Raw genomic sequence first — 12,557 nt, 5'->3', positions numbered from 1 at the left:
TTTACACGCCAGCGCCCGGAAGTTCAATACGTGTCATAATGCTGCAGAGAGAAAGGTGCTGTTAGCGTGTTAACCAGGGTGTCATCAGGATTTCCGTCAATGCCGATCGGAGCTACAGCCGAGAAAAAAACAATGTCTACTGCAGAGTCATTTGACCCGGGAGTGAATGATGATTGCATCCAAGCCAGGTCTTGGTTGGGTGTTTATGGGTTTTTGGACTTGGGGAAAAAGGGCTGATGCCGCGTTCCGTTGTAGCTCGGCCCTAGGAATAACGTCACACCCTCATAACCAAAGTTGATCGTGTTCCAGTTGCACAGGAACAATGTTTACGTTAGGCAGCTAGCCATTGTTAGCTAAACCAGTTCATAATAACGCATCGTGCAGCATTTCACGCATACTAACACTGTAGTAACACGTCCAGACAGTAATTGGCTCTGTGTGAAAAGAATTTAATGACAGAAGTGCTAATGGACAGTAACAGTAGCTTTCAGGTTGTTGCTCTGACCTTCTGAGTCAAAATTCCATTCCAGTCCTTCTGTCACTGTACTGATAACTGAGTTTAAGAAATGATTGATAGCTGATGGTGTTCAAAGGACATGAGCTTCTCAGGAGGATCGTTCCAAAGTCTAGCAGACAAAGACCGATCGTCTGGTGTTTTCCTTTCACACTGACACCAGTGTTCCTAATGGAACTGAGTTTCAGGAACCGTCCTGACTTTTTGAATGTAAAGCGAATAACCCAGAACTGACAAGCGCTAACAAAAAAACTGTCAGTAAGTGCAAATGTCAAAGCCACACTGAAAATATATTCTGGTACATTATAACCTGACATAGTTCCCATAAATGTGGCCATTGTGTTTCCAAGGGTCACGCAAACGTATCACTCGCCACCTTTGCTGTCGAGAAAGAAACGTTGACTCGCACAAACCACTTTACATCAGAGTACGCAGTGAGCAACTCCTACAGCTTTCAAAATAAACACAGTTTTTACACCAATCTCCTCAAACGCTCGTGTCGGAGCCTGACCCAAAGTAAACACAGAGAGCAGGCCCCCTGGAACAGCTTTTATGGCTGACTGCCTAGGATCTGCAGTTCACCGGGTTAAAATATACACACATTTTCCTGGACACATTCTAAGTTAACTTTTTACCCCCCGAAACTGTGGTCTATTTTCCTCTTCACGTGCGCTCTGGGCTTTCAGTTGAGCTCAGCAGCAGTGGTGGAATGAGTTTTCAGATCCATGTTAAGTATAAATGAAGATGTAAATTTGTTATTTAAATAGTGCAATGCAAACTCTATCATATTTAGGATTATAAGACACTAAACACCAAAGCATCAGTTTTCAAGGCTATATCCACACTACTACATTTTAATTTGAAAACGGAATTTTCAGATTAAAACAATGTCCAGACGAGCATTTTGGCTCCTTATCAGTTTGACTCCCTGTCTATACTAAGACAACAGGGCATCAACACATGTTATTGAAAATCCGTTTTGGGTTTTACACGGTAGCTGATGTTTGGGTTTTGTGATAGGAGTCTGACGTATCAGCAAAGGCTGCTCCAATACCAAAAAGACCCAATCAGCATTTTATCGTTTCCGACCAGAGGTCATGTCTGAAAACAAAATAACAACAAATACTGTATTATTAACAATGCATAACTTGAATCTGCTTTTATATTAAAAGTATATTATTATATTACTACACCATGTAATAATGTTAATAGCATTTTAAAAAGGACAGTGCTTCCTGTGGTCATATGTGTATCATGTACAATCTTTACTATTACTTTTAACTATAGCTGTCAGATAAATATTAAGTACAAAGTTAAGATTGATATACAGCTTCTTTCAATAGCTTTACTCTGTTTTGGGCCCACTTGCTCACTTATAGCAGCACAAATAGAGAGCAGAGTAATTGTGTACACAGAGAGAGTAATAGTAATAGCTGGAGTGTCATTTTTTTATTTGGCTAATTTATGTGACTGACCCTGACTCGCAGTGTTATTCTGTCTTTTCTTTCTTTTTCTCATCACAGTTTTTCATGCCCGAGTCAATAAAAAGATGGCAGCGTGCAGTATTTTTAAATATTAACGTTACAAAGGAGAGCTGGCTCAACATTTTTCCCTGTTGTGCTCTCAAGGAATATGTGCACATTACATATCCAAATAAGAGGCTGAAACCGATACACAATCCAATCACAGCATCCGCACAGTTCCAACAGCACAAGCAATTAGCTGCACTACATAATGCAGGTATTTAGTCACAGTCAGGATATCTACTGTAACTGAGCCAACTTGGCAAAGATCACATGGATACGTTCAAGAGTTCCACATCGATTTAATGACACTGACCTCCCGTCTACCCAAAGAAAGACAGCGTGCACTCATTAATAACGGTTCCAGTGGGGGTAAACTGTTTTCATAAGAGCCTGTTGGATTCTCATAAAACAGCGAAAAAGGAAAACAGCAGTGGAAGGTTAAGATGTTCATTTCTCCGCCTGCCGCGTGTTGTGTTGTTTTTCATTAAATGCTCATTAGATGAAGTCATGGCCAAAGGGTATTATTATCTTTAACTATTACAAGGTAGTCAATGTTCATTTCCTCTCAGTTGCAGCACGAGAAGAAAATTGGCAGTGGTGCATTTATGTTTGGAGGGAGAGGAAAAAAAGAAAGCGGCATAGACATTTTATGGCGAATTCTTATGTGATTTTGGATTGAAGCGAGCAAACATCTTTCAATCAACTCAATCAAATTTGAGTTGCAGGGGTACGTCTCTGTAAGATTTGATCACACCTAAAAAGCACAAACAATATATGAATATGCAAGTTAAATAGTGTTGGCATGAGCAAATCAGTATAGAGTAATTACAAGAAGTATTATAAGTTCTACTGTGTGGCTATGACTACTCAGCTAGTGGCTGATAGGGAAGCATGAATGCAGATATGGATACATATTCAACAGGAACTGGTGATCCTGGTTACGACGTGGGAAGTGGGGCACACGGATTGCTCGGCGTTCAGGTCATGAAGTAATGAGAACACCGCTGCTCGGCCACAGCAGCAGGGACACTGATATTAACTTTTCTGTCGTGGCCAGGAGCCACAGAGTCTGACATTTTAGCACGCTGGCAGGTAACGTAATGCTTGAAATACAGAGGCGTAATGACAGAGGGAAAATAGGAGCCCACTGGGAATATCAAAAAGTTTCCTCATGAGTAAAATTGCAATCGGTAAACCATATATTTACCTCTGAGTCTTGATGGGGTTCTAAACATTTAGTACAAATGATTTAGAAGCGACAGAAATGCTCCAGCTGTGAGTCACAGAACAAATTCTATTCACTTTGCCCACTTTGCAGCTCTATTGCATTTTGCTGCTACAGGAAGAAAAAACGAGGAATTTTACCTCTAACTTTAAAACCTAATGTGTTCACGTTGCATTCGGGACTATTAAGGCTTCAGTTAAATATGATGAAATCCATGTCTCGGCCATATGTAAATGTTATAATCTAAAAAACCTTGTTCAGACCGAGTAATAACATCCGTCCTGAGTGATCAAATCACAACTGCTCAGCGTTAAGCTCCTCTGTTTAGACCCGGTATTAAAATATCTCCTAAATGTGTTTCCTATGACTTGTGATTGGATCTCACTTCCCAGTTCTTACCGTCATTTATGTGACCAAATAATGTTGTTTTCCCCGAGTTTGGGTTTACAGATGTGTCTGATGACAATGTTTGAGTGTGTGTGTCTTTGTGTCAGCGCGAGAGAGAGAGAGAAGTCAGGAGGGACTGAATAAATGAATGGGTGCAGTTAGGAAGTCAAATTAGACAAATTAAAGAAAAGTCAATATGTGAACATTTGTATTCACACAGATGGAACAATGTGGTCAAATGTGTCTCAGACCACCTCCCAATGTGGTTTGAGTGATCGGACCTCGAGATGCATGAGGGTGTGTTCAGACTTGTACTTAGAGCTAACCACTTGTGATTGGTTCACTAAAGGCAGATGTTACTATGAGGTCTGAGCAGGGTCTTGGTTCAAAGATGAAGCCTGACATGCAGGGTGCATCACCAATGGCTGTCCAAGAGCATAATTTTCCTTGAAACATTAGCCTCTTTATCAGATTGTTTTATTGTCCTGTACATATTGCCCAACTTCGCCCTGAAGTGTTGCTGTTGTTCTACTTTCTCCTGGAACCTCCCCTCAGTGTTCTCCTTTGTCCTGAATTACCTGCCAGCGATTGACCGGGGATGATTTATTGGTGCAGCTGACTTGCAGTGGAACGTCTCTGTAAAATAATCCTCTGTGCCATTGAAATGAGCGGCCTGAGAAAAGCCATGTGAAAAACCCCCTCAATCCATGGGAGCAGGTTGGTTCGGTCCTGCAGTGAGGGCAGACGTATACCTGTCAGGTAAGCGAGGGAGAATGTAGGCTCATTGTTGAGCTGATAAGGATTGATTGCTGATATGTTGGTGGTAAGGGGAGGTACAGGATATTGTGTCACTGCTCGACAGATTGCGGCAGCTGCAGCATGCACACCCTCTGTCAATCCAGCCCAGATATACCTTATCTCCCCCTCAGTTTTATGTAAGACTGACCTGGTATCTTTAACACTAAGTGGCCTCAATATCTTGTTACTCTGGACCGCTTTTCATCTATTGTTCTGCTGTTGTGTCATTCTGCATTCATGAAGCGGAGAACGGTTGGGCAACTCATCCGTTGTTGCATGCAGGTTGCTGGCAGAGGTTGAAGTTCCCCAACGTCTGTGTTTTATCCTGATTCTGAGGACAGTATTCCAAAAGGAATGATTTAAATATATTATCAGCATGATTTCGTATAATTATGTTATAAACTGACAGATGATACAGTTGTTATTATAGCAAATGTTGCCTAAGGTTTTGCATATAATCAGACCACAATTTCTAATATTTACTTTTTGTATTCAATCCACAAGGTATAATGTGTCAGTCAGTGGGCTTTATGCTCTGTCCACACAACTATGTGTTTTTTTGTAAAACAAACTTTTTCACCCGACCTTGATCCTCTCGTTCACACACAAATGGTGTTTTAAAACCCTAAAAATTAGTTTTTTACAAATCCCTTTGGGCCAGAAAGGTCTTGGATAGTGCAAAGATATAAGTTAAAATAGGGCTTGCTCATAATGTCCGTGTCTGGTATTTGACAGATCATTGACTCTGGCTTTATCAGGTAAATAGTTGGAGTTGTGCAGACCAGGCCTTAGAGGTGCTGGTATGTGGATGTGGACACATACAAAAGAGAGGAATTGATCCTCTCATCCACCACTTCCTCAAAAACAAAACTGAAATGGACACTCCACCAATGTTCTCAAACAGTTTCCAGTTTCTGGCATGTGTCGTAAATTTGCGACGATCTGTATAACTCACTCCAGTGCTCCAGTGTTTGTCCTTGTGATACTCACTTTACAACTGAATTCCACAATGAGGGGAAAAACAACTTGCTGGACGTGAACAAAAGCCTCTCACAGAGATATAATGCTGGTCGTTGTCATCCAGTCCACTAAAATGGTCGTTGAAGCCTGGGAAATAAATTCTCCACCAGTCCTCCATAAACACACCACCACCAGAGGAAACCCTGTACACGGGTACGTAAAAAGGTAACTACATGGGGTGGGTAAAAAGGGAAAGGGTAAAGGTTAAAAAAGGCAATACAATTAAAATGTATTCCCGTTTTAGGAACTACCTTGAATGTCATGGAAAAACAGATCAAGTCAGTACTCACGTCCACGCAGGACACTGAATAACAGGGTCCCAATCGAAGCTTAAAGCATAAAAATGTATTTACCTGAGACAAAATGACTTCTCTTGGAACATCCCAAGTTTACTTATTTAATTACATCCACCTCTTGCTCCCAATTTCATTATTGTGGCACATTAGGGATTCAAAATAAAATAAAGCCATTCTACAACAGTGGCTGAAATGTAAAAGTCAGCATGAAACAGCTTGGCCTTGCAGCTGGCCTTTGTTTTTATATGCAGTGATATTATGAATACAGCGTTAGAAGCAGGTGACACATGGGTCCTACCTGCACAGTCAGTGATGTGTCAACACAGACATGGTGGTCTGATATTTTTACTCTGCTGATTTCTGAAAAATGGGACCAGCTAATGCTGTGGGAACTTTTCTCAGAAACCAGAAGGTCATCGGCTGCTCAGACATAAACATTTAAATCACACACGTTCACCATGATTCCAACCGACAGAGCGTTCCCGCATGTGAGGCATATAAACACATCATCAGCAGCTTGAGATGATAGTAAAAACACAGGCGACATCACCCATCAGTTTCCTGAGCAGTGTTTAGAGCATTATTCCGGGGTTTTACAGCTCATTAGTTTTGAAATCAAATATTGTCTTCAAGGTGAAAGAAGCTCAGCAGGCTGCAGTACAGCTCTGACAGAAAGTATTCAAGCAAAGAATTAACACCAAATATTATCCATGAAAAGCGGGACTGTGGTGCACCCTTGCCTCACTGCAAGAGGGTTGTGGGTTCGAACGCTACGGGGGACCATGGCCTTTCTGAGCTGAGTTTAGATAATCTTTCTATGCCTTCCTCCCGCAGTCCAAAGACATGCAGCTTAGGAGGGTTGGAGACTCTAAATTGGGCGTTGATGTGAATGTGAGTTTTCACCCACGTGTCATGTTTCCATTACTACCAGAGCCACACGTGATAATAACCCGTGTCTACTGCTGAGTAATTTGACCTCGGAGTTAAAGCTGATTGTAGCGAAAGTCGTGTGGACGGAGAAAAATATCCACAGGAGTGCAGACCAGCTCTTCGAGGTGCGCTGTTTGGTTGATTCAAATCATTAAAAAGATATAATTTTTAACATGTGTACGGTTAGCTAAAATAAAAGAGAAATTAGCATGTTCTCCCGTGTGTCATGTTTCCATCTGTGCTGATCGGAGCCCCGGCTGATAGAACTTGTCTACTGCTGAGTCATTTGACCTCGGAGTGAACACTGATTGCAGCCGTTCCCAGTGCAGACAAAAGCCAGATGTTGGTGGGTGTAAGTGGGTTTTTTGACCTGTGGAAAAGAGGCTTAATTTAGTGTCAGAAAATCATGCCCACAGAGTTCAGTTCTTCCTCAAATCCGTTGTGAGCTAAGTATTTCCCAGAGTGAGACCAGAGGAAGGATGAGCTGTGGTATACGCTGTGGTGTTAAAGACATGAAGACATAACAAGACTGCGAGATGGAGACAGCATGAGACATTAAAAGGCCTCAACTTCCATATCACCAGATAAGATAAACACCCGTCAGTGTGTTTCATTGTCAGAGAACAGAACAGTCCCGGCCCCGGGCCAAATCATAATAGTCCTCTAATGTCTGCGTCGTCAGGCTAATCTATTCTAAACTCTGCACTCAAATGATCAGCGCTGTTTTTTTTTAAGGAAGGTGAAAAACATTGAAGGTATCATACATTGTTGGTATCAGAGTTTCACAGAGAGGAAAGAACACGTCTAAAAGCCTGCTGGGGGCCTGGTGACCTCAACCTCCATATCACCAGATTAGATAAACACCTCAGCATGTTTGAGTTTCTTTACTCACAGCCAACAGAACCAGGGGCCTGATCCTCAAATACCTGCGAACTCAGATTAAATGAATACCAACCTGTGAGCTGTGGTTGCAGCTGCGTGTTCCAGGTTGTAAACATGTTAAATTACTCTATTGCAATGTGCTGTGTTTGTTGCACACGTGGTTGTAGTTTTGTTTGGGGCTTTCAGCAGGAAGGGGTTTTGGGGATGAAACCTAATCGATCACTCAGTGAAAATAATTAAAAAGATACGTAATAGTAATAAGTTACCAGGGAAGAAAATGAGATCCTACACCAGTCGTGTGGGTGAAAGTCATCTGTTCGACCTTGTCATCCAACACAACTTCCTCTATGTTTGACTTCCTGAGGGTTCCTGGCAGAAAGTCTGCAGTACACAGGTGAAAACAGTGTGCATGTTCTCTGGCAGCAGACAAACTCTAAACTGTCCTTGCTCCTGTAATTTGAGGATGTGTGCTCTGGGAAGGGGGACAAGGTACTTTGCTGTTATCAGCTTCTGAGAAAGAGGAAAGACATGATGATACAAGAGTCCACCGCTTAAATAAGACATTGTTCCCGATTGTTATCAGATTAGATTTGTTGATTTCTGGTCAAAGGTCTCACCTTGTAACAAAGGGTGGCCCGGGCCTATGCTTATGCTATGCCTATGCTTTCCTACATCAGGAACATTGACCCAAATTCAATCGCTCTTTTTATATCTAACATCAAAACCCACCTGGTTAGGCAGGCGTATAAATTTGAATGTTCCTGTCTGCTGAAATTGTTGTTCTGCTGCTGCTCTGCTTTGTGCATTTTAAAAATTTGATTTAACTGTATTGTTGACTGTTGTACGGCGACCTTGAGTATCTTGAAAGGCGCCTTATAAATAAAATGTATTATTATTATTATTATGCTATAAGAGCCCCCACATTATCTCTCCAATTTAATTAAGACAGAATAATACTCAATCCCAATATTTTCAATCCCTTATTAAAACTTTTCTTTAATAAAAACTTTGATTTAAATTATTTATTATTAACACTAACTAATCTTATTAATTTAATTACTTATTTATGCAATTCTCTGCTCATGTTCCATTGTATTAAGCACTGCACCGTTGTGCTATAAAATTAAAGTGTGATGATATTGATGATTATTATTTCTATTACTGTTGCTATTATTATAGGTTTGTGGTCTATTCAAGCAACAATATATTTAGTTTTTTTTTTTTAGCTGTCCCACTTTTTCATTTAAACCCTTCTAGTGAGGACAATATGTACACATACTAGTTCATCATACAAATATCAAATATCAGAGTCATTAGTCGGCTGTGGGTATGTAAATATCCTCCACCCTGTGAGTGTAATGTTAGAATACAATGGCACCACAGTGTCAGGGAGACAGAGAGAGCAACACAGAGAATGAGGAAGAGAGAGAGAAGGACTTACTAGAAAAAGGAGGAACATAATCATCAGAGTTAAAGATTGAAGGAAGCTTGAAGCTGAACTACGAGTTAGTGGAAACAGGAAACATCCCTCAGCTTCATCTTGTGACGAGGAAATGGAACGTTCTAAAGTCCTTTAGTAAAAAGTAAATTCATTTAAATATTAACACAGTAGATGAAGAGATCCCATGTAGGGAGATTTATTCAGTCTAGTTCTTTAAAAAAAGATTAAATCTATATTATATACAGTATATCTTGTATTTGATATGAACCAATGCAATTTGAATAATACAGATTTGGTTATTCAACTTATGTCCTTGTCATTTCATCATAATGTATTTGTGTTGATTTAACATTTAGGCTTTTTTTTGGCAAATCTCAAGTATCCCAAATTACAAAGTGTCATGATTTTAAAGACAGGCAGACTTTTTTTCCCTTTGCACATACAGGAGAATAATAATAGGTGTGGCATGTCTCCTCTGGATATGATAACTAAATTATTTCCTGTGGTGTGGTCAGAAAAACATCTTAGAAATTCCAGAACGTGTCTCATGTGTTGATCTAAATAATAAGTTACCATGAAAGTAAGAAAGATTCTGTGCAGCCCTATCAACTGTTGATTTTACGTCGTCATGACGGTTCATCTTCTGTTTACCATGAATGTTTCACCAAATCAGTGTAAACTTATTCAAAAATTCGGAAGACATTTCACCAAAACCCACAAATATCAACTTTAAGATGGTTGTGGTCACGCCCGATCCAACAGTTAATCTTTTATTTGTCTCCAGTCAATATGTTAAAATAAAAGCTTGAATAACTTTCAAAATATCCGCCCAGGACAAGACATGAAGTGTCTGACACGCAGCCAGTAGCACAGAGCTGATAAACAGGATTGATGAATCTCTGTACGTAACCTTAAATCAGGGTAAAATTTTCCTCCAAGATAAATATATGGGCAACAGGGTGGAGCAAGGGTGGAGACCACAGGGTAAAAATACAGACACCACCATGTGTGTCATAGCTTCATCTGTCATTCATCTGAACACACCCCTGCACATCCCTGTGGCTGTTTGAAACCTGTTATCTCTTTTACCCAGACAGTAATTATGACGGCGCAGATAAGAAACTGATAATTAGACGCAACATGACCTATCACCTTCAACCACACAACTCGATAGTGTATGTATGGGTACTGTGGGAGCCCGGCCTTGCAAGAGGAGAACAGTGGGTATACAAACTGGAAACAGAGCAGTCAGACGCAGGGGTTTAAGGTAAATAGAAATTAGGAGTTTATTTAGAACTGAGGGGGAAAAGGGAGGAGGGCGCATAAAGATAATTCAAATAGCTTTGCCGGTCTGGCAGTTGGGGTCTGGGGCTCCAGCGGGCTCTTCCTGGGGTGACGAGAGAGAAAGACAGCAGTTAATCCTCTTCATCTGACAAAAGGCAGGCCGTTGGCCTCTTACCCTGAGACTCCTTGTGAAAACGTCTGGTTCCTACTCCCTCAGTGGCTCAAGAGAGTCTGTCCCCATTTCCTCTGGTTTTTAAAAGGGCTCCTGATTGCCTCTTGATTCAGTCCACCTGTGAGAGACAATCAGAGACACCCGGGAGGGGAGGAGCTCTCCAGGAGGATCCCCTGGGGTAGTACCGCCCCTCCAACACCACGCCTCTGGATTGCCTCTGCCTGGCTGTCCTCAGCCATGTGTGGCACGGCTGACAGGCTGGGCCATCACATACCCCCCCCCCTCAGCTCCGATCCACGGTGGGGAGCGGCCGACCACAGGCAGTCGTCCCTTCTCGACATGGCATCAGCGTTTCCATGTAGCTTTCCGGCTCTGTGTTCCACTGTAAACTTAAAGTCCTGTAGCTGTAGAAACCAACGGGTTATTCTGGCATTCCTATCTTTGTTGAATGCCATCCACTTCAGTGGGGCGTGGTCAGTGACTAATGTAAACTCTCGACCCAGTAGGTGATATCTTAGTTTTTCTATGGCCCATTTAACAGCTAGACATTCCTTTTCTATTGTTGCATAATTCTTCTCATGGGGAAGCAGTTTGCGGCTTACAAAGGTTATGGGATATTCACTTCCATCATGTACTTGGGACAGGACTGCCCCAAGGCCTACCTCTGACGCGTCTGTTTGAAGTACAAACCTTTTGCCGAAGTCGGGGGTGTGTAGCATGGTTTCGCTGCAGAGGGCTTTCTTCAAGGTATGGAAGGCCAGCTGTGTCTGTTCCGTCCACTTCACCCGGTTGGATGCACTTTTGTTTGTCAGCTCATGTAAGGGGGCCGCTAAAGAGGCAAAGTTAGGAATGAATTGTCTGTAATACCCCAATAACCCTAGAAAAGTTCTCACCTGACGTTTTGTCTGGGGTTGGGGCCAGGTTGCTATGGCATCCACCTTCTTTACCTGGGGTTTCACATTTCCTCGTCCGACAGTGTACCCAAGGTAATTCGCCTCCTCCAGGGCGAGGGAGCACTTTCCAGGGTTGGCTGTCAGTCCCGCCTCTCGTAAGGCCTGGAGAACAGCTGCTAGGTGCTGCAGATGGTTCTCCCATGACGTGCTGTGGATAACAATGTCGTCCAGATACGCCGCAGCGTAGGCCTGGTGTGGCCGGAGCACTTTATCCATGAGCCTCTGGAACGTTGCCGGGGCTCCATGAAGACCAAACGGGAGGACTCGATAGTGGAAGGCGCCGTCTGGCGTTGAGAAAGCAGTCTTCTCCCTTGCTTGTGGGTTGAGTGGAACCTGCCAATATCCTTTGGTTAAATCTAGCGTGGAGATGAACCGGGCAGGTCCTAACCTCTCGACCAGCTCATCTACCCGGGGCATAGGGTAGGTGTCAAACAGAGAAATCTCATTTAACTTTCTATAGTCATTGCAGAACCTAATGCTGCCATCCGGCTTCCCAACAAGGACTATCGGACTGGACCAGGCACTGTGTGACTCCTCCACCACCCCAAGGTCAAGCATTTTCCTCACCTCCTTTCTGATGGCCTCCCGTCTGGCCTCTGGGATTCGGTATGGTCGTAGCCTTACTATCTTTCCCGGCTCTGTTCTGATGTCATGGGCGATGGCTGTTGTTCGACCCGGTGCCTCGGAGAAGACATCTCTGTTTCTATCGAGCAGTTCTCGGAGATCTTGTCCTTGCCTGGATGACAGCTGGTCACTCATGTTCACTGGTGGGAGGACCTGGGGAGGCAGGTTAGCTAGCAGGACATTAGAGGGGACAGGGAGAGGCTCATGCCATGGCTTCAGCAAATTTACATGGTAAAGTTGTTTGGCTTTCCTACGGCCTGTCTGCCGTACACGATAATTCACAGGCCCCACCCGTTCCAGTATTTCATAAGGCCTGTGCCATTTGGCTAAAAACTTGCAATCATTTGTTGGAAGTAAAACCATTACCTTCTCTCCTGGTTTGAACTCTCTCACCTGGGCTCCCCGGTTGTATACCTTTGCCTGTTGCGCTTGGGCTTGCTGCATGTGCTCCCGGACTAATGGCCAGACTTGGGTCATTCGGTGGTGCATTTGTTCCACGTGCTCC

This window comes from Limanda limanda, chromosome 1 (assembly GCF_963576545.1).
Source record: "Limanda limanda chromosome 1, fLimLim1.1, whole genome shotgun sequence".
NCBI classification, from domain to species: domain Eukaryota; kingdom Metazoa; phylum Chordata; class Actinopteri; order Pleuronectiformes; family Pleuronectidae; genus Limanda; species Limanda limanda.
This window is presented reverse-complemented; position numbering follows the sequence as displayed.